This window comes from Mauremys mutica, chromosome 1 (genome assembly GCF_020497125.1).
Source record: "Mauremys mutica isolate MM-2020 ecotype Southern chromosome 1, ASM2049712v1, whole genome shotgun sequence".
Classification (NCBI taxonomy): Eukaryota; Metazoa; Chordata; order Testudines; family Geoemydidae; genus Mauremys; species Mauremys mutica.
In genome coordinates, this window is record NC_059072.1 from 213,626,732 (window position 1) to 213,649,352 (window position 22,621).

The 22,621-nt window shown below is 44.3% G+C and overlaps 1 protein-coding gene across 1 annotated transcript in view; it reads right to left on the reverse strand.

Annotated features, from left to right (window-relative positions):
• PRRG1 (proline rich and Gla domain 1) overlaps window positions 1-21,969 on the reverse strand; it is a 106,376-nt gene extending 84,407 nt beyond the window's left edge. Inside the window, exons 1-2 of the mRNA XM_045020299.1 lie at window positions 21,920-21,969; window positions 21,601-21,665 (exon numbers count right to left, since the gene is read on the reverse strand). The gene's annotated coding sequence lies outside the window, so the exon portion shown is untranslated. The remainder of the gene's footprint in view (window positions 1-21,600; window positions 21,666-21,919) is intronic.
• Window positions 21,970-22,621: the final 652 nt, after the last annotated feature.

Consider the following 22,621-nt stretch of genomic DNA (forward strand, 5'->3'; position numbering starts at 1 on the left):
GCCAGCCCTGCTCAGTGCACAGCCGGCTGAGTGAACGAAACCCCAGGCCGGCAGAGGCTGAGCTGGGCCGGTGGCCAGGACCCCAGACCAGCGGCAGGCTCACCTCCTGGCTCCCCCATCACCAAGCTCGGGTTCTGCGGCTCCCCGGAGTGTGAGCCTCCGGGGTGCAGGGCCCTGAGTCTGCATGGATCCACTGCAGGAGCCCCCCTGGGTTCTGTGGCTCCTGGGAGTGTGAGCGCCCCCTGCTGCCTCAGCACTCCATGTGGAGTTTTGCCTCCACGTGGAGCCAGCGTCTGACCGGCCTGGGCCTGGCAGGGGGAATCCCGGGGCGCAGTCAGGGAGCAGGGGGAGGGTTGGATGGGTCGGGAGTTCTGGGGGTCCTGTCAGGGGGCTGGGAGTGGTTGGATTGGGTGTGGGAGTCCCGGGGGTCTGTCTGGGGGCGGGGGTGTGGATAAGGGTTGGGGCAGTCAGGGGACAAGGAGCAGGGAGGCTTAGGTAGAGGGTGGGGTTCTGGGAGGCAGTTAGGGGCAGGAGTCCCAGGTGGGGGCAGTCAGGGGACAAGGAGTGGGGAGGGTTGGGGGCTCTGACCAGGACAATCGGGGTGGGAAGTGGGAGGGAGTGGATGGGGGCGGGGCTAGGGCAGGGCTCTCCCCTCTTTTTTGATTGTTGAAATATGGTAACCCTAGGGGAGGGGGAAGCCGGGGACACATGGGGGCTGGTGCCCGCATACATCCACTGCAGCCTGCAGGAGCCCCCAGGGGGCGCTAGGCCGCAGCCTGGGCAGGAGGGGCGGGGGGGGGTGCAGCTGCTCCCCACTAGTGGTGCTGCTGCCTTTGCAGGGCTGCTGCCCCCCTGCACTGCGCCGGCTCCTCCATGGCTGGGGCTCGCCGCCGCTGCAAGCGGGATGCTCTGGATCTCTGGTGCCTCTGGAAGGTGGCTCCTCCCTGCCGAGCTGCTGCAGCAGCCCAGGCCTGGCAAAGCCAGTGAGTGGACTCGGGGAGGGGGCCACGGGAGTGGGGTGGGGAGGGGTCACGGGGGGGCTGTTCACCCTTCAGGGGAGTTCAGGGGGAGGAGGGGGGAACCTGGTCTGGGGAGCAGCCCCTGGGCATGGCTGGCCCCTGGGGTCTATAAAGGCTTGTTGGGATTTGCCCCTCAATGAACTGATGTGCAACGGCGGGGGGTAGGGCGCAAGGTGGAAGGTTCACCTAGGGCACAAAATATCCTTGCACCAGTCCTGCCCCAGGGCTGCGTGCACCCCAGGTTAAGAACCACTGCACTAAACTGATAAGATCTGCATTTTAATTTAATTTTAAATGAAGCTTCTTAAACATTTTTAAAAACTTGTTTACTTTACATACAACAATAGTTTATAGACTTATAGAAAGAGACCTTCTAAAAATGTTAAAATGTATTACCGGCACTTGAAACCTTAAATTAGAGTGAATAAATGAAGACTCAGCAAATCACTTCTGAAAGGTTGCTGACCCCTGAACTAAACTAAAGGTTTATTAATAAAAAGAAAAGAAGAGAATTATTAAATGGCTGAAGGAATCATATACATTACAACTGATTTCAGAGTCTGTAGGCTGGATAATAGCAGTGATGGTAATTCTGCTGGTTTACAATAAGTCTCTGGATCACCTAAAAGATTGGGAGTCATCAGTCCTTTGTTCAAAGCTTCCTTGTTGTTAGAAATCACAGTCCAGAGAAGTTGAGCAGGACTGAAGACAAAGAAGTGATGTCACAGTCTCCTTTTATACTTTCAGCCCAGGTGCATGGAAAAATACTGCCAAAAGATGGCGTCTTATATCACATGTCCTTACATGCCTTGCTGAATCATGGGGCAGCCATTGCCTCAGTACTCTCTGAAACGTCTTTCAGGAGTGGCTCACTGGGTGAGTTAAGTCTCTTCAATGGCCCATTAACACATGGATGGCCCATCAATGCATGGATGGCTCTACACAGGGATGGCTAGTCTAGATGTAAATTTGCCTTGTGGGTGTCACCCAAGAAACAACATGTTTAAGATACAAACACATAGCAAATATTCATAACTTCATATACAAAGATTATACATAGATTTAAACAGGTTAATAATACTTAGAAGTCTGTAACTATTCCATTGATACCGTACAAGGCATATTCTGTGCAAGATTTATTGCAATTGTGCAACAGTGGTCACACATCAGAGATTGATACATTAGTGTAAACATGATCACCTTCCTTTTATACAGCGCCACACCCCTTGTTAGAAGTAATTCATCATGTTACTGGAGCCCATAAATAGACATTTCTCTGACTGGAGGTAAACTTGATCAAGGAAAACTGGCTTTGGGGTAGAGCTGGGTGAATATTTTTTTGACTGAAATTCTTTTAAGTGAAAAATGCAGATTTAGAGGCACTAAAACTTTTTGGAACTTCATGCAGTTGTCATCAAGTACTGTGTTTTTGAAAAAATCTGAAAAAAAATTAACTGTTTCAATGTCAACATTTTCAAAATGAAAAAATGCTCAAAATTAAAAGTAAACATTTTGGTTTGGGTTGAACAATTTTTTTTGTTTGATCCTAAACCAATTTTTTTGCCAACTTGTTGATTTGCCAAAAATTTCATTCAGTTCTATCTGAAATAAATGGTGTTCCCCCCCCCCCCCAGCTGGCAGAGAACCAAAAAATGTATTATTCATTACTTGGGGTCAGTTATTCAGTCCTCTTTTCCATACAGTCTAAGGACTTGTCTACATACAACATTTGTACTGGTTGAATTATGCATGTATAGTTAAAGCAACAACAACCAAACAACTCAGTATGGATACACAGATACTGGTATAAAGATGCTTATACCAGTGTAGCTTAGTTATATCTTTACAGCCCTGAGTATGGATGCATCAGTATAAAGGTGCCTTATGGCAGTACCCTTCTTGTACGGGATTAAGCTATACTGATACAATGCGTTTTTATATTGATACAACCAGATTCACACTAAGGGTTGTAATGGTATAATTATATTGGATATAAAAATCACACCCCTAACCAAAATAGATATACTGGTTTAAATAAATAATAGATAATAATAATAAATAATAAAAATGGGGATGACATTAGCAAAGAAAGAAACAAGTGAAAAATAAAAGCAGTATTTAAAATAAAGGGGAAAAATAATAACTTCACATAGTGTTTAAGTGGTGGAGTTTCAAATAACTGTGTAATGCCTTAGAGATATGAGCAGAACTGTGATAGTTTCAAATAAATTATTCTTCCTGAATTTCGTAATTTAGTAAAATTTATAACAAAGTGACAATGCTAATTTTATTTTTCACAGCTAAAGCTGCAGAGGTTAAAGTAATTCTCAGTTACTAAGTAAAAATTTAGGATCTATTTTGAGAAATAAATTGATTTAGATGCCATTGGAAAACTCAAGTGCAAAGTTGAAACACTATTCATGCTGTTTAATAATTTAGCTAGTCAATTCTGTCTCATTTGAGTGTATGTGACTTTTTTACAGTTCAGTCCCGCCTTTAAGGGTTTAATTTCACAAGTCTCTGATCTCTCTGAGCTTTCACTCTCCTCCCATGAACTTCAAGGAAATAGCTCTGAAATAAACATGTCTTTTTTTTTTAAAATGATGTTCTTCAAAATGCTCCCAGATCATTTCCTCCTTCTCCTTCCTACTAACATCACATACAAAATAAGCAAGAGGGAGGGCTATTCAGAAGTGTGTAATATTGTTTCACTTCCAATAATTTATTCTGGGCAGCCCTTTCTCCTCCACGAAAGACACTGTTTCTCTTCAACAAGATTTCCCACACTGCACTGGAACTTTCATTGCAGGCCCGATGTTATTGCCGTTGAAGTAGATGATAAAAAGTAATGGGCTTATACTGGAATAGGAAAGGGCCACCTTTTATATCTACCACCTATTACAAGTACAGTATCTCATCAATGCACATAAAACCCAGCAACTGATCTAATCTAGTTAGGAGCATACCTTAAGCTCCTGTCCATGATGTGTGAATAGAAAAATTGTGTTATCTTTGTGGGGTGGAGGGGTTGCATAAAACTATCAGAGCCAGTTCCTGGTGCTCTCTGGGGGTTGCCATCTCTATACCGGCCCAGTGCAGAGGGAAGGCCAGAGGAGAAGGGGTTGGAGAGTGAGCCTGTGTTGCACTCACCCCAAAGCAGCAGCTCCTGTACCGAGAGGCTGGGCTGGCTCCACGCTCTGGCCTGTTGGCTCTCACTGCTTGCACATATGGAGATGCCTACTACAGCAAATGGAGGGAGGTGGGAGGGGACTAGTTATCTGACCATCTCAAGAAGACAAGGAAGGGGAGATGGGGAGGGAGCGGGAGGAAGTCACCAGCCTCTCATAACACTCCAAAGTGAAGATGGGATACTGATGCCAGGGCTAAAGAGGTGAGGGGCTCTGTGGGGGCATGTTGGGTGAGCCATAGGGGACTGGAGCAATTGAAGAAGGGAGAGCGGGGTGGTGCAGCCAGGAGTTGGGAGTATTAGGGTTGATCTGTAGAGTAGATTGACATGGGTGCTGGGGTCAGCAGAAGGGCCTTAGAGGGGATAAAGGGCTGTGGCGTAAGGGGGACTCTCCTGCTGCTGGGTCAGGGGTGAAGAGGGAGGGAAATGTTTTGGGGATGATGGCTGTTGCAGAAGGAGCTTTTGTGGGGGTTGGGTTTATTTGGGAGAACAGAAGGGAGTTGGGATGCGTTTATTTGGGGATGGGAGAGCAGGGAGCTGAATGGGTTTAAGTGGGGGCTTTGGGAGAGGTTTAAGGGGAGGGTTGGTGGGAGCAACAGGTTGTGGGGGCTAAAAGGGGTTGGGGGGCTGTGGGAGGGGGTTATTTTGTGTCTGTGGCAGGGGTGTTGAGTGAGGGGTTATGAGATGGGTGGTAAGGTGGGCTGGGAACACAGAGAGTTGTGTGGTACTGCAGATGGCTGTGTCTGGCTCCTTCCTCTACAGCCCCCTGCCTCTCCTCTCCTCCCTGTGCCCTCTCTCACTGGCACAAGCACTGGTGGGGGAAAGAGGACTTACTCACCACCACCACCCCAGAGAGTGAGCTGGTTTGCTAGGTGCTGGCTGCACTTGTAGAATCATAGAATCTCAGGGTTGGAAGGGACCTCAGGAGGTCATCTAGTCCAACCCCCTGTTCAAGCAGGACCAACACCAACTAAATCTTCCCAGCCAGGGCTTTGTCAAGCCTGACCTTAAAAACCTCTAAGGAAGGACACTGCCTGCAACACCATGCCTGGGCCGCATGGACTCGACTCACCACCAACCACCCAAGCTCCAGAGACTCTCCCTGCTCATCTACTGCTGAACACCCGAGCACCTCAGCACCAGACTGGCCCTGGCACCACCAGAAGAAGAGCTTCACCTGCTGAGCTGGACTGTGCACATAGGCAGTGGCTTAGAGTGTGGAGGCTGAGACCCTTCTAGCTCTACCCACTCACCAAGTATATTTGGGAGACCTATGCTGGAGATCTCCTGCAGCCAATAGTAAAACATTATTAGAGTTTCTAAAAGGTATAGATGATAATTTTCTAACACAAAAGATATTGCACCCAATGTGAGGTAACTATTTTGGACTTCATTATGATGAATAAAGATGAAATAATCACTGGACTGGAAGTTGGTGAACATGACCTGCTTGCATTCAATATGGACAAACAGAACAGTCCTCAGCTAGTGCTTCAAAAGGGTTATATTTCTCCAAACTGAGGAACATTATTAGGAAAACTGTTTGGAAAGAAAAATGTAGACAGAAAAATGAAAACAAAAATTGGGAATTCAGTAAGAAGGGTTTAATAGATGGCCAAAAAACAAAATTACACAATAAAGAAAGAGGACTACTTTAGCTAAAAGCCCATCTTGGTTCAATGGAAATAAAGGTAGCAATTAGAAATAGAAATAAAAGCAATTTAAAAGGGGGAAAATGTATAGCAATCAATATACATTAAAAGTTCTGAAGGGTAGAAAACTGATAAGCGACACTAAAGAAGTCAGAGGAAAATCCAGGACTGGTAAGGCTAAAGACAGGAAGAAGGAGTTTATGTATATTAGGAACAATAGGAGTCCTAGAAATGCTTCAAGCCCATTACTAGATGGAGATAGTAAAACTATTAATAATGATACAGAAGTGTTCAATAAATATTTGTTCTGTATTTGGAATGGAGCAGGATGATGTTCTCTTAGGCCTGGTCTACACTAGGACTTTAATTCGAATTTAGCAGCGTTAATTCGAACTAACCGCTCAACCGTCCACACCAGGAAGCCATTTAATTCGAACTAGAGGGCTCTTTAGTTCGAATTTGGTACTCCACCCCGGCAGGTGGAGTAACGCTAAATTCGACATGGCTAGTTCGAATTAGGCTAGGTGTGGATGGAAATCGAACTTAGTAGCTCCGGGAGCTATCCCACACTGCACCACTCTGTTGACGCTCTGGACAGCAGCCCGAGCTTGGATTCTCTGCCCAGCCACACAGGAAATGACCCGCGAAAATTTGAATTCATTTTCCTGTCTGGGCGGTTTGAATCTGACGTTCTGGTTGCACATCGGGGCGAGCTCCGCAGCACCGGCAGCAATGCAGAGCTCTCCAGCAGAGGAGTTCATGTAATCTCTGAATAGAAAGAGGGACCCGGCATAGACTGACCGGGAACTCTTGGATCTGATCGGTGTGTGGGGCGAGGAGTCTGTGCTTTCGGAGCTGCTCTCCAACGAACGGAATGCAAAGACCTACGAGAAGGTCTCCAAAGCCATGATACAGACTGAGGATACAGCCGTCATGCAACGCAGCGCCGCGTGAAAATCAAGGACCCCAGACAAGGCTACCAAAAAATCAAAGCGGCCAACGGACGCTACGGAGCCTGCCACCACTGCCCCACCAGTGACCATGGACTCTGATGATGGGACAGTGTCGACGGACAGTTCCTCGACGATGTTCACAGACGGGGAAGATGAGGAAGGGTTTGTGGAGGACGAGGCAGGCGACAGCGCTTACAACGCTGGTTTCCCCGACAGCCAGGATCTCTTCATCACCCTCACGGAGATCCCCTACCAACCCTCCCCGGCCAGGAACCCGGATCCTGAATCAGGGGTAGGAGCAGTCGGTAAGTGCTTTAACCATGTTAACTTTTATTCTTAATATAACAGGAATCTGAAGTGTGTGAAAAGGAGGTTTCTGTATATATGGTGATAGAACAGAAATCCTCCTGGGAGAACGCCACGAAGCTCTCCTGCCGTTAATCGATAAGCATCAGCAGGAGGTTCCTGGGGAGAGCTGCCTTATTGGGTGCTCCGTGATAGCACACTTTTCCGCGCGAGGCTTTCATGCGGTATTCAGGGAGCACTGCCTCCCAGAGCATGGCTGCATAGGTCCGTGGTTCGTGCTAGCTTTCACGCAGCATGCGCTCTCTATCTCCTTCAGTGCCTGTCCTCACGGTGATCTCGCTCGGAGACTCCTGCATCTAAGTAGGGGAAGAAATGTTACGTTACGCCTGGTCCAAAGTATTTTTAATAAATAAACGGACAGACGGCATAGCACAGACTCAGCACGCAGCTGCGTGACGAGCGTAACGGAAAGCCAAAGAATCAAATGGACGCTCATGGAGGGAGGGGGGAACGAGGACGCAAGGTATCCCACAGTTCCTGCTGTCTCCGAAAAGCATTTGCATTCTTGGCTGATCTCCAAATGCTTCTAGGGTCAAACACAGTGTCCGCGGTGGGACGGGGCATAGCTCGGCAATTTACGCACCCCCCGACCCCCAGAAGTTAAAGGGAAAACAATCCTCTGTTGACTCTTTTACATGTCACCGTATCTGTACTGAATGCTGCAGATAGACGCGATGGTGCAGCACTCAACACCAACATCCTTGCTCCCCCCACGCTATGGATGGCTGATGGTACAAAACGATGGAAATCCATCCTCATCATCAGCCTATTGGCACATGGGGCAGTGCAAAAGGGCTGGTAACCATGACAACCGTACCAACTTGCTTGGGACCGGTCGGTCAAGGCCGCCTGTTGCTAATTTTTCATGGTAGATGGTGCAGTATGGCTGGTAACCGTCCTCATCATTGCAACAGGGGGCTGAGATCCATCAGCCCCCACCCTTCATTGTAAAGAAAAGATTCAATTGCCCCTGGACTAGCAGAGGGATGAGTGGCTCCCTCCTCCACACCCCTTAATGTCATCTCTGGACTATCATTGCAGCTGGAGGCTTCCTTCCACTCATTTCTCACAAACGACTACCTGTGTCTATATGCATTCTATATTACTTCATCACACAAGTGGGGGGACAATGGTACTGGAACCCAGGAAGGCTGGGGGAAGAACGGAATGAACAGCTGGGGTTGTTTCAGGAGCACACCCTGTGAATAGCGTTCAGCTCAAAATTTATGCAGGATTGGACAGAGAGCAGCTGTGGTCTCTGGTTGTATGATACAGTGGTTCTCTAGTACACTTGCACATAATCTAGGCAGGACTGATTCTATTTTTAGATACCCAAAAAGGAGGGATTGACTCGGGGAGTCATTCCCAAATTTTGCTTTTGTGCCCCTGGCTGATCGACCAGGGGCACTTATGACAGCACCAAATGGCGCAGTGCAAAAGGACAGGTAACCATGACCATCTTATTACCGTCTTCTTACCAGTTCATGGTATGGTAGACGGTGCAGTATGCCTGGTAACCATCGCTGCTGTCATGCAAAAGCATAAGCATGCTGCTGTGTAGCGCTGCTGGTCCGCCTCTATCAGCGGCATACAGTACACATACGGTGACATACACAAAAGGCAAAATAGGGTCCATTGTTGCCACGCTATGGCGTGTGCCAGGGCATTTCATGGAAAACGTGATCGAAATGATTGTCTGCCCTTGCTTTCCCGGAGGAAGGAATGACTGGCGACATTTACCCAGAATCCACCGCGCAAATGATTTGTGCAACAGCAGGCACAGGGGTTCTCAACAAAAAATTCACAGAGACAGCCTAGACTCAGTTAATTGTTCGCAAAAAAGTATCATTGCAAGGAATTAACTAACTGTTTCCCATCTCACAGCTTCCACTGTCTCCAGACCTTCCACAGCATCCACCTCGCAGAGGCTGGCGAAGATTAGGCGGCGAAAGAAAAAGACAAGGGACACGATTTTCGATGAATGTGTGGGCTGCTACCTAGCCGAGGCGGACCAGCAGAGGCAGTGGAGGGAGCACAGCGAATGGGAGGAGAGGTGGCGTGAGGAACACAAGCAGGCGACTCAAGCAATGCTTGTACTACTGAGGGAGCAAACGGACACGCTCCGGCGACTTGTGTATGTTTTGCAGGTCCGCTGCAGGACAGAGCCCCCGGCAGTATCTCTGCAACCGCCCTCCCCCGCCACAAAGTCACATACCCCCCTCACCCTAAATAACCAGGAGGATGCCCGCCCTGGGCCGTGAATACTGTCACTGCACCCCAGAAGAGTGCTCAAGTAACCAAAAGCTCTCATACCCTACGTTTGCATAAGTCCTTCCCTTCCGGACTCAAACAAGTCCCAATCCCAGTCCCATCCCATAACTGTGTACTTAAGTAATAAAAATACTTTGCTGTTAAGTACTGTTTCCGTCATGTTTCCTCACTGAAGACTGTGTTTGAATGGGGTGCGTGGGGAAGTGCGTTGCTAATTGCATAGGACAGGCACCTTTCGCAGGGTACAGACACGGGGGCCGGATCAGCAGCGGGTAACACACACAGTGCAGTCAGCAGGCACCGTGGTCGGTATGGGAGGTGGTTTCCAGGTTCTGTGTGGGCGGTGGGGATGTGACTTTTTAGCGGGGGAGGTCGGGTACAGATCTTATACAGCGGTCCTTGTTGTGGACCGCTGAGTCACGCAGCAGAGGAATCTGTATCCGTCCTCCTCCGCCACAAGGCCACATAGCCGCCCGCACACAGAATCCCAAAAAGGAGGGATGGCAGGCTCCGTTGAAACAAGCAGTCCGGCAATGCGGACCGCTGTAGGAGCAGGAGCCTGTCATTCCTTAAGTTTAGAGGCGGTCTTTACATCAGCGCACACCCTACCCACCGCAGTCTGCGTTCCAGTTTCGACCCTTTAACGAAAAGTCATGAATAAAGAAACCTCTCCTCAGTAACAGTGTGACATGTATTTTATTTTTACACGTGTCTTGGAAGTGGAGGAAACGGGGAGAACGGGGTATTTAACCGAAGAGGAGAGTCAACAGTAACTGGGTAAAGAAACAGGGGCAGGTTCAGCTTCTCTGTAAAGAAACTGAACAGTCACAGGTCACACTGCTCGCTGCTCGCTGGTATTTGAAGAGTTCCTTGTCGCTGTCCCAGTCGCCTGTATAGGGCTTCATGAGCAAGTGCATTAGCGGGCAGGCTGGGTCACCGAGGATCACTATAGGCAAATGCACATCCACAACAGTTATTTCGTGGTACGGGAAGAAACTACCTTCCAGCAGGCGTCTGAGCAGCCCACAGTTCCTGAGAACACATGCATCAGGAACCTTGCCCGGCCATCCGACGTTCATGTTGGTAAAACGTCCCCTATGGTCCCCCAGTACTTGCAGAACCATTGAAAAGTAGCCCAATTTCTCAGCAGCTGAATGTGGAAGAGGTGGACGATAAAGTGCGAGGAGGAGAAAACGGCGAGGATCGCAGCGGGCTCCATGCTTGCAGTGCTGTGGCGTCCACGCTTTCACTGACCAGAAAAGTGCACGAACAGATTGCCCGCAGGCGCTTTCAGGGAGGGAGGGAGTGAGGGCGTGATTGACGGTTCAATGACGACAGTTACCCAAAACCACCCTCGACACATTTTTTCCCCCAGCATGCATTGGGGGGAAATCCCAGAATTCAAATGGGCAGCGGGGACTGCGGGAACTGTGGGATAGCTTCCCACAGTGCACCGCTTCGAAAGTCGACGCCGGCCCCGTGAATGTGGACTCAGAAGTTCGAATTAGTGTATTTAGTATGGATACACAAATTCGACTTCATAAGGTCGAATCCACAAATTCGAATTAAGTAGATTCGAAATAGTCCTGTAGTGTAGACAAGGCCTTATCACCTGAGGAAGATGAAGTACTTTTCAGCCCATTAGTAATAAAGGAGGATTTTAATCATCATGTACTACTGATAGTGTCAGAGGGGTAGCCGTGTTAGTCTGGATCTGTAAAAGCAGCAAAGAGTCCTGTGGCACCTTATAGACTAACAGAAGTATTGGAGCATGCGCTTTTGTGGGTGAATACCCACTTTGTCAAATGCATGTAGTGGAAATTTCCAGGGGCAGGTATATATAAGCAAGCAAGAAGCAGGCTAGAGATAACAAAGTTAGTTCAATCAGGGAGGATGAGGCCCTCTTCTAGCAGTTGAGGTGTGAACACCAAGGGAGGAGAAACGGCTTTTGTAGTTGGCTAGCCATTCACATGTACTACTGATAAATATTTTTAAATCATCACACCCAGATAACTTGCACCCAAGAATCTTAAAAGAATTGTTTAAGATTTCTGACCTCCTAATATTAATTTTTAAATAAATATTGGAAGACCCAGGAAGTTAATGTTGTGTCAATATTTAAAAAGGGCAAGTGGTAGGAGCCAGCAAATTATAGGCTGGTTAGCCTTCTATCAATCCTGGGCAAAATAATGGAAAAGCTGCTATGGGGTTCAGATAATAGAATGTTAAATGATGGGAATGTAATTAATGCCAGTCAACATGATTTTATGGAAAATAGGTCTTGTAATCTCAATGATAACAGGTTTATTTGATAAGTTTGGTTGATAAAGGCAACTAAGTAGATGCAAAATACTTAGACTTTTGTAAGATATTTGATTTAATACTGCACAACATTCTGATTTAAAAATTAGCTCTATATAATATCAACAAAGCACACATTAAATAGGTTAAGAACTGCCTAACTGACTAATCTCAAAAAGTAGTTGTCAATGCAGAATCATCGTAAAATGCGGGCGTTCTATAGTGGTTCCACAGGAATTAGTACTAGGCCCAACACTATTCAACATTTTCATCAATGATCTGAACATTTTCATCGGTGTCCTGGAAAGCAGCGACTCAGAAAAGAATTTAGTATTCACAATGGATAGACAACTCTGCATGAGCTCCCAGTGCAATGCTGTGGCAAAAAGAGCTAAAGTGACTCTTTGATGCTGAAAAAGCATAAAGCAGTGAGTAGGAGTAGGGAGGTGATTTTATCTCTGTATACAGCACTGGTAAAACCGATACTAGAATACTATGTCCAGTTCTGTGTCCACATTTTAAAAATGATGTCGAAAAATTGGAAAGGATCCAGAAGAGGGCCACAAAAATGAGGTGAGGTCTGGAGAAAATGCCTTACAGTGAGGGATGACGACACTGGAAAAGTAACTTGAGATCTTATTTTGGTGTCACTTCTAAACCCCTCTCCTAGCCACACACAAAACTCTCCTACCCAAGTTTAGTGGTGCTTTCAATCTGAGCTCACTGGTTTTCCTGGGATATCAGATAAAGCCCAAGTGATGCTTACACTCAGGCTGGTAACACACCCACTTTGTAATGAAGATGCTGACTAAACCACTTGAGTGGTGATAGTCTTCCAACACCTTCTCACAATCCCCCGCACATGCCCAGAAGGACAGACAAGTCCATTTATTGTAGCACAAAGAACCAGAGAATACAATCCCAGAAGTCCTAGCGCCCCACATGGGTGAGTGCAGCACCAGTGAGGACACACTGACTTGGATAGGTCTTTGCAGTGTGACTGTACCACACCCTGGTACTGATCATCTGAGCTGACTCTGTAGTGAAGATGTACCCTGGAAGGTCTAAAGAACTCGATCTGTTTAGCGTATCAAAAAGAAAACAGAAGTGACTTGGTCACCTTCACTGGGATAAAATCCCAGGTACTAAAGGGATCTTCAGTCTAGCAGAGAAAGGAATAACAGGAACCAATGTCTTGAATTTAAAGCCAGAAAATTCACATTAGAAATAAGGCACAATTTTTTAAGAGTGAGAGTAAGTAACCATTGTAACAAATCACCAAGGGAAGTGGTGGATTCTCCATCTTTTGTCTCTAATCAGGCTTCCAGTTCAGCTCAAGAGAAAAAGCCCCTCTCACTTGAGTCTCCTTTCTGGCCCCTTTACCAGCAGCCCTTTGCTCCTTCCTTTATGAAGATCTGGCTCCTCCCTCACTGGATTTTATCACTAGTTAGACAGTAATACTCCACCAGGTGCATCACAGGGTGACTGAGCGAAATTTAATGGCCTGTGATATACAGGAGGTCAGACTAGATCTTCTCATCGTCCCTTTTTGTTTTAAAATCTATTAAATCTATGACTACGCTACAGTAAAGATAGCAGGAGAGAAAGGAAATGGTGACTGACAAAGGAAAAATCCCAATAAATCATCTTTTGTACAAATCATAGTACAAGATGAGGCTTTGAGATCTTGTCTTAGAAATCTGGGGCAGAATTATTCTGAGATGGACTTCTCAAAAAGCTGTTTTCACTCAACTTCAGTCCAGAATGACCATGAAAAAAAATAAATGGAAAAGAGTGAATCAAAGATGCTGCCAGGGGTAGGCTGGGAAGTAAAGTAAAAGTAAAGAAAAGAAAAAAGAGAACTTGGAGTAGTAAATCAGACAATACTAAATCATAAAAATGGAAGTGAATCAAAAAGAAGAAAAAAGATGCAGAATAACTAAGACAGATGGAAAAAGAATGAACTGGGCAGAAAAGGTAAATCAAAAAGAGTGATTCATAGAGGGACAGAGCTAAAGACAGTGAATTTATCAGTCACAGATAGGAAAATCATAACTGAGACAATTTTCAAAGGTCCATACTAAGGGCTTGTCTACACTTAAAACACCCCAGTGGCACAGCTGCACGGATGCAGCGGTGCTTCTTTGGCACTTCAGTGAACACGCTATGTACGCCAATGGGAGGAATTCTCCCGTTGGCGAAGGTAATTCACTTTCCTGAGTGGCAGTAGCTAGGTTGATGGGAGAATTTTCTCATTGACCTAGCATTGTCTACACCGGGTTTAGGTCAGTTTAATTGCGTCCCTTAGAGGTGTGGATTATTCACAACTCTGAGCAATGTAGTTATACTGATCTAGTTTCCTAATGTAGGCCAGGCCTAAGGTAGGAAGAGTCATTTTTGTCAAGAGGATAGCAAAGGTGAAACTTAAGATGGAGGAGAGGACAGAATGCTATGAAAGTTAAAGGCAAACTTTGTTGTTGGTTTTCACTTTTGGAAATCTTGTCATTTAAAAAGGGCATTTCCCCCCTTTGAACACGAAGAAGGTGGAGGCTCCACTCCTCCCCCACCCCCCCAACTTTTCCCCCCTCCTTTTGGTAAACTATGGATAAGGCTATTAGAAATATGTGCTGCAGTTGCTCATCCTGTTATGCAGACTTTGCAAAAAAATATCCATGGACTGGCAAAATTTTCGGCAGATTTATAATGGATCTAATATAAGTGTAGTTAGTATTTAATGTCAGCCAGAGGAAATCCCTTTCATTGTATAAAAGGGAAAGTTGCTCTTCTTCCTTTTTCATTTCTGGAAACTCACATTGTGACTATATCATGGTCCTGGGTTACGCTGTCCTTAAAAGGATGCAGCCCACATCTGCTGTGGTTTCTAGAAGCAATGCAAGACTCTCTTGAACTGTTCTCAAGTTAACTTTCAAATTATGTATATAACCTCCAAGCTGCCCCCACCTCCCAGAATGTTTGGCAATAAAACAAAAATGCCTGGTCACCCAGGGAAGAGTTACTCAACATCCAGGAGTCACTAAATGAATCACAGAATCACTGGTGTTGGAAAAAACCTCTGAGTCATTGAACCTGTGCCACTGAGTCACAACAGAAAAGACCTCTAAAGTATCATTATGGCACTGCTGATTCCACAGTCTCTTATGACAACACGTTCCAATGTTTATTTTTACAGCTTTATGTTCCCTGACCAACCAATATTTAATCTAACTATTCCCTGCTGTGGCTTAAGTATTATTACTTGTTTTGACCTTAAGGAGGATTATTGTGGCCCCTTCTCCCTGTCATAGGCTGCTAGATGTCTAGTCAACAATTTCTCAATCAGCTTTATTTTTCTCTAGTTTGTATGTGTGCAGTTCCTTTCACCTTCTCCTAGACTATATTTTCTAAACCCCTTATTACCTTCCCCCAATGCTATTAAACTTGCCAGTCTTTTTTAATGTATTTTTGTTGTTGTCCATTTATTATTTGTGCCAGCAGCGTGCACGGTGCTTCACAGATATTTTACCTATTTATCCTTGTGCCTAAATAGAAACTTACAGGTCTACTTACTTTATGATGCCCAAAACTGAATGCGGTGCTCTAATAGTGAGGGATCGAGAGGAAGAGTACCGATTGCTTACCATGAAAAACCACTAATGATCTAATCCACAATTATTCCCTTAATTGATTAGAAATCACTTCTTTTATACATATTTCATTGTTTGCGAAACAACCTTAACTCAGGATTCTTTTTGTCTATAGCGTTTGTGGCATTTAGGAATAGGCATTAGCAATTTTAACTTCATGTTAATATGGGCTTTTTATGTGTGTCTAACCCTTAGGTATTCTTTGAAATGTAAATGAAAAGTTAACACAATGCATTCACAAGCAAATATCAAATGAGGTTGAGGAAAGATTTTTATTAAGTAAATCATGACATGTTTTATATTTTTACTTATGGAAGAGCAGGAGAAAAACCTACTTGAAAAGCTAAAAACATTGATTTTTACCAGCTGGTGTGGAAATAAAGTTCCTCTTGGTTTCCTACAGAGAGTAGGAAAACTTCCATTACAAGACTTCCTAGTCCACCACTCATTTCTGTAGACAATCTTCACTATCATCTTTATTTGCAGCCATGGATGATTTACGCCCCAGTCCTGCCACTGACATTGTACAGATGGACCCCAGAGATGTCAAAGAGGTTCTGCTTCTGCCTGGACCAGAACCTTGGGCAGTACATAGGCACAACCAATGGAAGGGCGAAGGAAGACAACGGTGGAAACTCCCTGTGAGTAAATCCCAAGTCAGAGAAATATGTGTGTCTCTTTGTGAGCAGAGATCTTGTCTAATGATAACAGTTGTTAGTCTTATTTTGCTGATTTTCCAATGATTCCTAGAAAACAGAATTGAAGTTTTCACAGTTTAAAAAACTTTTTGATTTCAGCCCTAACTCTATGAAATGGTTGGTACACCTTTACAATGACTACACCGCTACCTTGATATAACGCCACCTGATACGACACGAATTTGGGTAGAATGCGGTAAAGCAGTGCTCGGGGAGAGGGGTGACGGGGGGGGGGGCTGTGCACTCCGGTGGATCAAAGCAAGTTCAATATAACACGGTTTCACCTATAACACGGTAAGATTTTTTGGCTCCCAAGGACAGCGTTATATCGAGGTAGAGGTGTACTTGTCAAAAGTTGAAGCAAGTTAAGCCAGAAAAATTCTAGCTCCTGCATTAATTTTCTTTAGCCTATAGCTCACATACTTCACATTAAGCAGGCTTTAGTTATCCATTTTAATCATATCATATTAAAGGATGGCCTCTTCAGAATTCACTGACAGAAGGGGTAGTTCCAAATACTAACAGCTTCAATCTTAACAGACTATAGAAGAAAACTTAGATAATGCTCAAAATCATTTTTGATTACTGTTTTCATCAGTTTTATTGCTCTCAGATAATAATGATTTCAAAATTAACATTAGGCTGTCTGATTTTACCTCAGAAAGCGTACATCATAAGTATGAGTGTCAACACAATGTATTCTAACATCTGCTATCTTCTTATAAAACACTTCTGGTGCATTAAGAGATACCATAAGGTGTTGGTATTTGCTAGAGGACATGGAAATATTGTGTGCTTGAAACCATCCTCAACCAAAAGTATTTGTTTAAATCCTGCAGCTATTTTTTTAGCTGTGGTTTTAGAAATAATTTAGCCACCTTTGACTCTGTTTCTATTTCTTAGTTCAGTACAAAAATAATTGCAGCATTGCTGACAAAATTCTTAAAGAATGTTTGAAAACTGAAAAAGTAACAATGAGGATACAGATCAAAGGTAGTCTGTAGAACATAGGAAAATATTTCACTTCCAAAGGAACCAATGTTAAGTACAAAAGATGGTGGAAACACTCACATGGTCACTACCCAGCAAACTTGACTTGGGGCTTGAGCATATATGCAGACTGACTGAAATGTATTTATTCTATCTGTTGTCTACAGGCTGTTACTCATCAAGCTGTACAGAGTGATGGGGAGTTGTACAAGGGTTTTCCTACACCTATTAGGAAGGAGTAATCTGTGGCTAGCAGGGTTAAGGACAATAAGAAGTTTTCAAAGTATAGGAGGAAAAATAGGACACCTAACAATGGTATTGATCCCTTAATAGATGGAAATGGTAGAATTGTCAGTAATAATGCAGAAAAGGCAGAAGAGTTCAATTGTTCTGTAGTTGGGAAAAAGATGATGAAATACTTCCCATTTCCAACAGAATCTCTGCAGGATGTTAAACAGCAGTTACTTAAGTCAGACATTTTAAAATCAGCAGCTCCGGATAACTTGCACCCAAGAGTTTTTAAAAAGCTGTCTGTGGAGCATCCTAGATGGTTAATATTGATTTTCAATAAGTCTTGGAACACTGGGGAAGTTACAGAAGTCTGGAAAAAAGCAAATGTTGTGGCAGTATTTAAAAAGGGAAAACTGGATGATACAAGTAACTATAGGCCTGTCGGTCTGACATCAAGCTTGGGCAAGATAATGGAGCATCTGAAACAAGACTCACTTAATAAAGAATTAAAGAAGGGCAATATAATTAATGCCAATCAGCATGGGTTTATGGCAAACAGATCTTTTCAAACTAACTTGATAACATTTGTTAATGAGATTAAAAGTATAGCAGCCCTTCTGCAAGGTGATTAATGGCAGCAATAAGGACTGGGTTCCATGTATCTGGGATCCCTCTTGACAATTAACTAACACCCAGAAACCTGGGGAAACTAAATACACCCTCTCCAGGTGCTCTAAATAAGCTGAACTTCCCCCCGCTCAAGCATTCTGGGTTCGGAGGGAAGCCACCCTGGCTCCCTACAGGTAACCTTGGCAGTAGTCTGTCTAACTCCCTTCCCAACTGCTGGTGAGAATGTTCCACAGGTGGTAGCCCCTTCACTGCACCACCTCATTCATCAGCCAAACCTCACTCACAGTTGGGATCAGCAAGTAGCCCACGTGTCACTTTGCATGAGTGTCTCCAGTCCCAAGGGAGCTGCTTACCTACTCCTGTCTCAAGGTGCCATCACCTACTCTAGCTCTGTGATTCCGTTTTATTAAGGTGCTGGATAGGCAGGGCCTCACCAGAGTCTACTCAGCTCTGCGAATGTTCCCCACCTCCTATTTCACTGCAAAGCCTTTTGTGATGGGTCTTGCAGCAGCATCTCTCACTGCAGAGTCCTCTGCACAATTCCTTGCAGTGAAATCCTCCGTCTGCATCATCTCTGACTGTGAGCTTCATGAATGGGAAGCCAAGAATAGTTAGAACCCTCCAGCAGAGTCCTGACTGCTATTCATATGGATGACTCGGGGCTTGTCTACCCTGCCAGCTAACATGGAGCAAACCAGAATGCACTAACTTGCCATGCACTAACTGGTCATATGGATCCTGCTACCATGGACTAAAAATTCCATAGTGCACTTTGATGTACTCCTATCATCCTCTGTTACCTCTAGCAGGGTCAAAACTCTACAAAATGAGCATGAGGATCCATGGGACTAAAACCTGGGTCTGTGGGTCCCTGAGGAACTACAGTATCTACACTGACATCCAGCAACTCTGAGAAGGTGATGATTAGTGGCCTGTGAGACTTGTGGGACCAAGTACCACTGGATGTCCTGCCCACAAAGTCCCTGACTTGTGGAACCTATAGTGTTCCGTGATTGCTATTTAAGGCCTAGGGGAAACACCTGAAGGTTGTCTCTATAACTAGATAGATCCTTGACTTGTTCCAGGCCTCAGCCCTGTCCCATCCTGGCTTCTGCCTTCCCTGACTCCAGATAACCTGATTCTGATTCTTGGCTCTGATTCCTGGAACTGACTGGTTTGAACCTAGGCTCAGGCATTCTGCCTCTGACTCCAGTTCTGACCCTCGACTCTGATTCTCGACTCTGATATGACACATGCTTCTAGCTCTGGTTCTGACCCTGGGTTTCCTGACTCCTGCTCTGCCTGCTAGGCCTGACTGCCTATGGCCCAGTTCCTGACAGAGGCTGTTGAACTCATCCTTTTTAGCAGAAGATTTCTCATAAAATTTCCCACCCACAATAATCAAAATCATCCTCTTCATTCAAAATAATCCCATTTAATTCTCACATGCTGTAAATAGACCAGATAACTCACTACCACCTTTATACAAAAATTCCCACAGCAAAACCACATTTTCTGAGGACACCAAGAATGAGTGTAAAAAGATGGCCACCCAACAAATAAAACTAAATTTCCCAAAAGGCCATATGCCTAAATTTTCCAGGTATGAGATGCCCCAACTTGTTGCCATGCCTATATTACAGGGAGCTCTGGGCTGTAAGAAAGAGTCTTGGGTAACTGTCTCATGGGCCACTATTTGAAGATAACCATAAGCACAATAAGGCAACTTTAAGAATACTTTGTACTGTGAGGACCCAGCCACGCAAAAACTAATGCAAGTAGATAACTACTTATGAGTGGTTCCATTGAAATCAATGGGAATATTCACTTGAGCAAAGTTCTTCCTGTGCATAAGTCTTTGCAGGATAACCCCCATCTTTCTTTGAAATCTGACTTTTATAATCAACATCTTCCTTATTTACTCTGCCCCAAAAAGAACAAATCACTTCTAAGTTCAAAGTCCTTTTAGAGCTAAGTACATCTCTTAAGCAGCCCTTTTACCCAATATTTACCCTCTCAGGATAACATGTAAATACACCAAAATGACAAGATCTGCTGGCAAGTAAAAAGCAAACAAAAGTCATTCAAACTAGTTGTCCACCACACCCCGACTGGCAGTTTGTTGCCCTTCCTGATTCATGCATTTCTACCCCTTATCCAGCCTGCTATCAGACACAGTATTGAAGGCAAGCATTTCAAACACAAAAAGTTACTTGGTTGGTGCCTATGGGTGTTGGGACAAATCTGCGAGTGTATATTGTCAGTTTACACGAGCTGAGGACGTACTCCTCTACCTTTTATTTTGTTGGCTTGTTTGTCTCTTGACAATAGTCTCTGTTGATCTTTGCTTTAGATATGGATCATATTGGCTAGTTTAGTAAACAGCTAATTATAGCTATTAAAACTAGCTCATATAAGAACTTATCCCAATGGGCAAGCTGGGTTCAAAGTGGGGAAGGGGGGAGGGAAGAAAGCAATGAAAATCTGCTCACTTGAGAATACCTGGAAAAATAGGCATGGGAAGGTGAGGGGGAGGCAGACATCAGAAAAAGTTTAACTTCTAGAGAAAAGTTACCAGTGGAGAAAAAAGGCTGGGAGGGAGTTTAAAAAATAAAACAAAACCAAAAACAAAGAAAGGGGGGGAATCCCCCCGAAAAAGTGAATGAAAACATTTGAAATATTTTTATTTATTGAGATTTTTGTTGAAATTATAAAAATTCCATGAAGAACGTCTAGCAAAATGGACAAGCATTTTTAAATAAAATTTCACACACAAAAGTTTGACTTGATGTTACAGACAGTGAACAATGTGAGGCTTTTCTTAACCTAATGAGTCTCTTCATTTCTGTAAAAGGTTTTTTCCCCCACCCTTTGCTTGATTTTTATCTTAGAAATATCCAGTCTTCAGTTCCCTGATTTTGCTGGAGAATTTCTTTGAGGAGCAAATGCTTGGGTGGGAGTTTTGTCAGTTCTAAAGTGAAAAGGTAGCAAATCTTTAACAAAGTGATATTTGTATGCATTTAAATTTAATACAGTAAATTACCAAAAACAAAGTTTTGAGCAGTCTGTCCAAAGGACATTTCCCCTTTCAATTGGTCAGGTTTCATTTTTGATGTCATCACTCCCACTCATTGTTCCATCCTCTACAGATGCATGGATAAGACTAGAATTTCTATTGTTAATAAAATAAAACAAATAGCCTTTGGGGGTTTTGGAAGGAAGGGTTTCTCCTCTTCCATTCCCACTAAAAAATATAAAAATAAAGTAAAAAACAAAATGAACTTCTGCCCCACATTTTAAAAAGTATTTGTGCCCTTTTTGTTCTATGCAGTTTACCTTTAAAGAAGATCTGTCAATCTAGGCTGTCCAATTGCAACTCCTCACATTCACCATAAAAATGTGAGTACTTTGGGGCCTCCAATTTTGTAATTTCACATATTTCCAGAGGGTGAATAAGTCTGAGGCTCCACATTTTTGGTTAATTGAAATTGTGTTTAGCCTTAAAGTTTTGTATGCATGTAACATAAGCTACTTTCCCCCATTGCCCCATCTGTTTTATTGAGTTGTATTGAAGCAGTAAAGTGAAATTGACCATAATCTTGTTAGAAATCTGGCTAGGAGCAGGAATCTTGTCAATTTCATTTTTTTAATCACTTACATGCAGAGTAGGAAGGCAAAGCAAGCAGGAGCACCTTGTCTTATGAACACATCTGGCTTCCACCACTGAGTAAATACACACAATGGTATGTTAGTGTAGAGTTGTAGACCCCAGGGCCACTGGGCTTGTCAAGGCTGATTCCACACTCTTGCATTTCAAGGGCAGAAGGTGGGGCCCGTGAGGATTCTAAAAATTAATACTGGCCACTCCAGGCTTGTATTAAACTCCCAAGGTTACAGCTTTTCTCTGACATTGGCTTGGTAAATGCTGCCACCACCCAAGTGAAAAACTGCCTCTTGCAAATCCTGGAAAAACTCACTTGGGAAGTTTTCCCTGAGGCCCCTCAGCTTTTCCACTCCTCCCTTGGGAAGCCGAGAAAGAAAACAAAAGAAAAGGGAAACCCAGCTGTTGTCACCAGCTAATTGAAAAACATATGCACAGACCTTTTTGTTGTGTATTTGGTTGTCATGGTTTTTGTTCCTATGGCAACTGAGTTAGATTATTAGGGGATAGCCCAGTCAGTTTCAGCCGGTTGGGTGAGCTTTGTGTCTGTAAATAAAATGGTAGTTTTGTTAGCTGTCTGCTGTCTGGCCTCAAGTGATTTCTTCCTAAACCGGCTGCCCTCAAGGATATAACAAGTGGCGACGAGGGTGGGATTCCGGTGCTGCTCCAGTAACAGAAGGAAGTAGAAGTCAAGGTAAAGAACAAACAAACAAAAAAGCTGCTTGTTTGCACTGACTGTGAAAGTGAAACTATAAATCATGGCTACTCTGACCAGGCCACTGGAACCTTTTGATGAGAATATAGAGCAGTGGCATGTGTATACTGAGCGTTTTGAGCTTTTTGTTATTGCAAATGACATTACAGAAGCGAAGAAGGTGCCAATATTCTGAAGTGTTGTAGGGGCTAAAACCTACTCCCTGCTACGCAGCTTACTACACCCTTTTAAGCCAGCGACTAAATCTTACAGTGACATTGTGGAAATCCTGGGGTCCCATTTTTCCCCAAAACCACTGGTAAT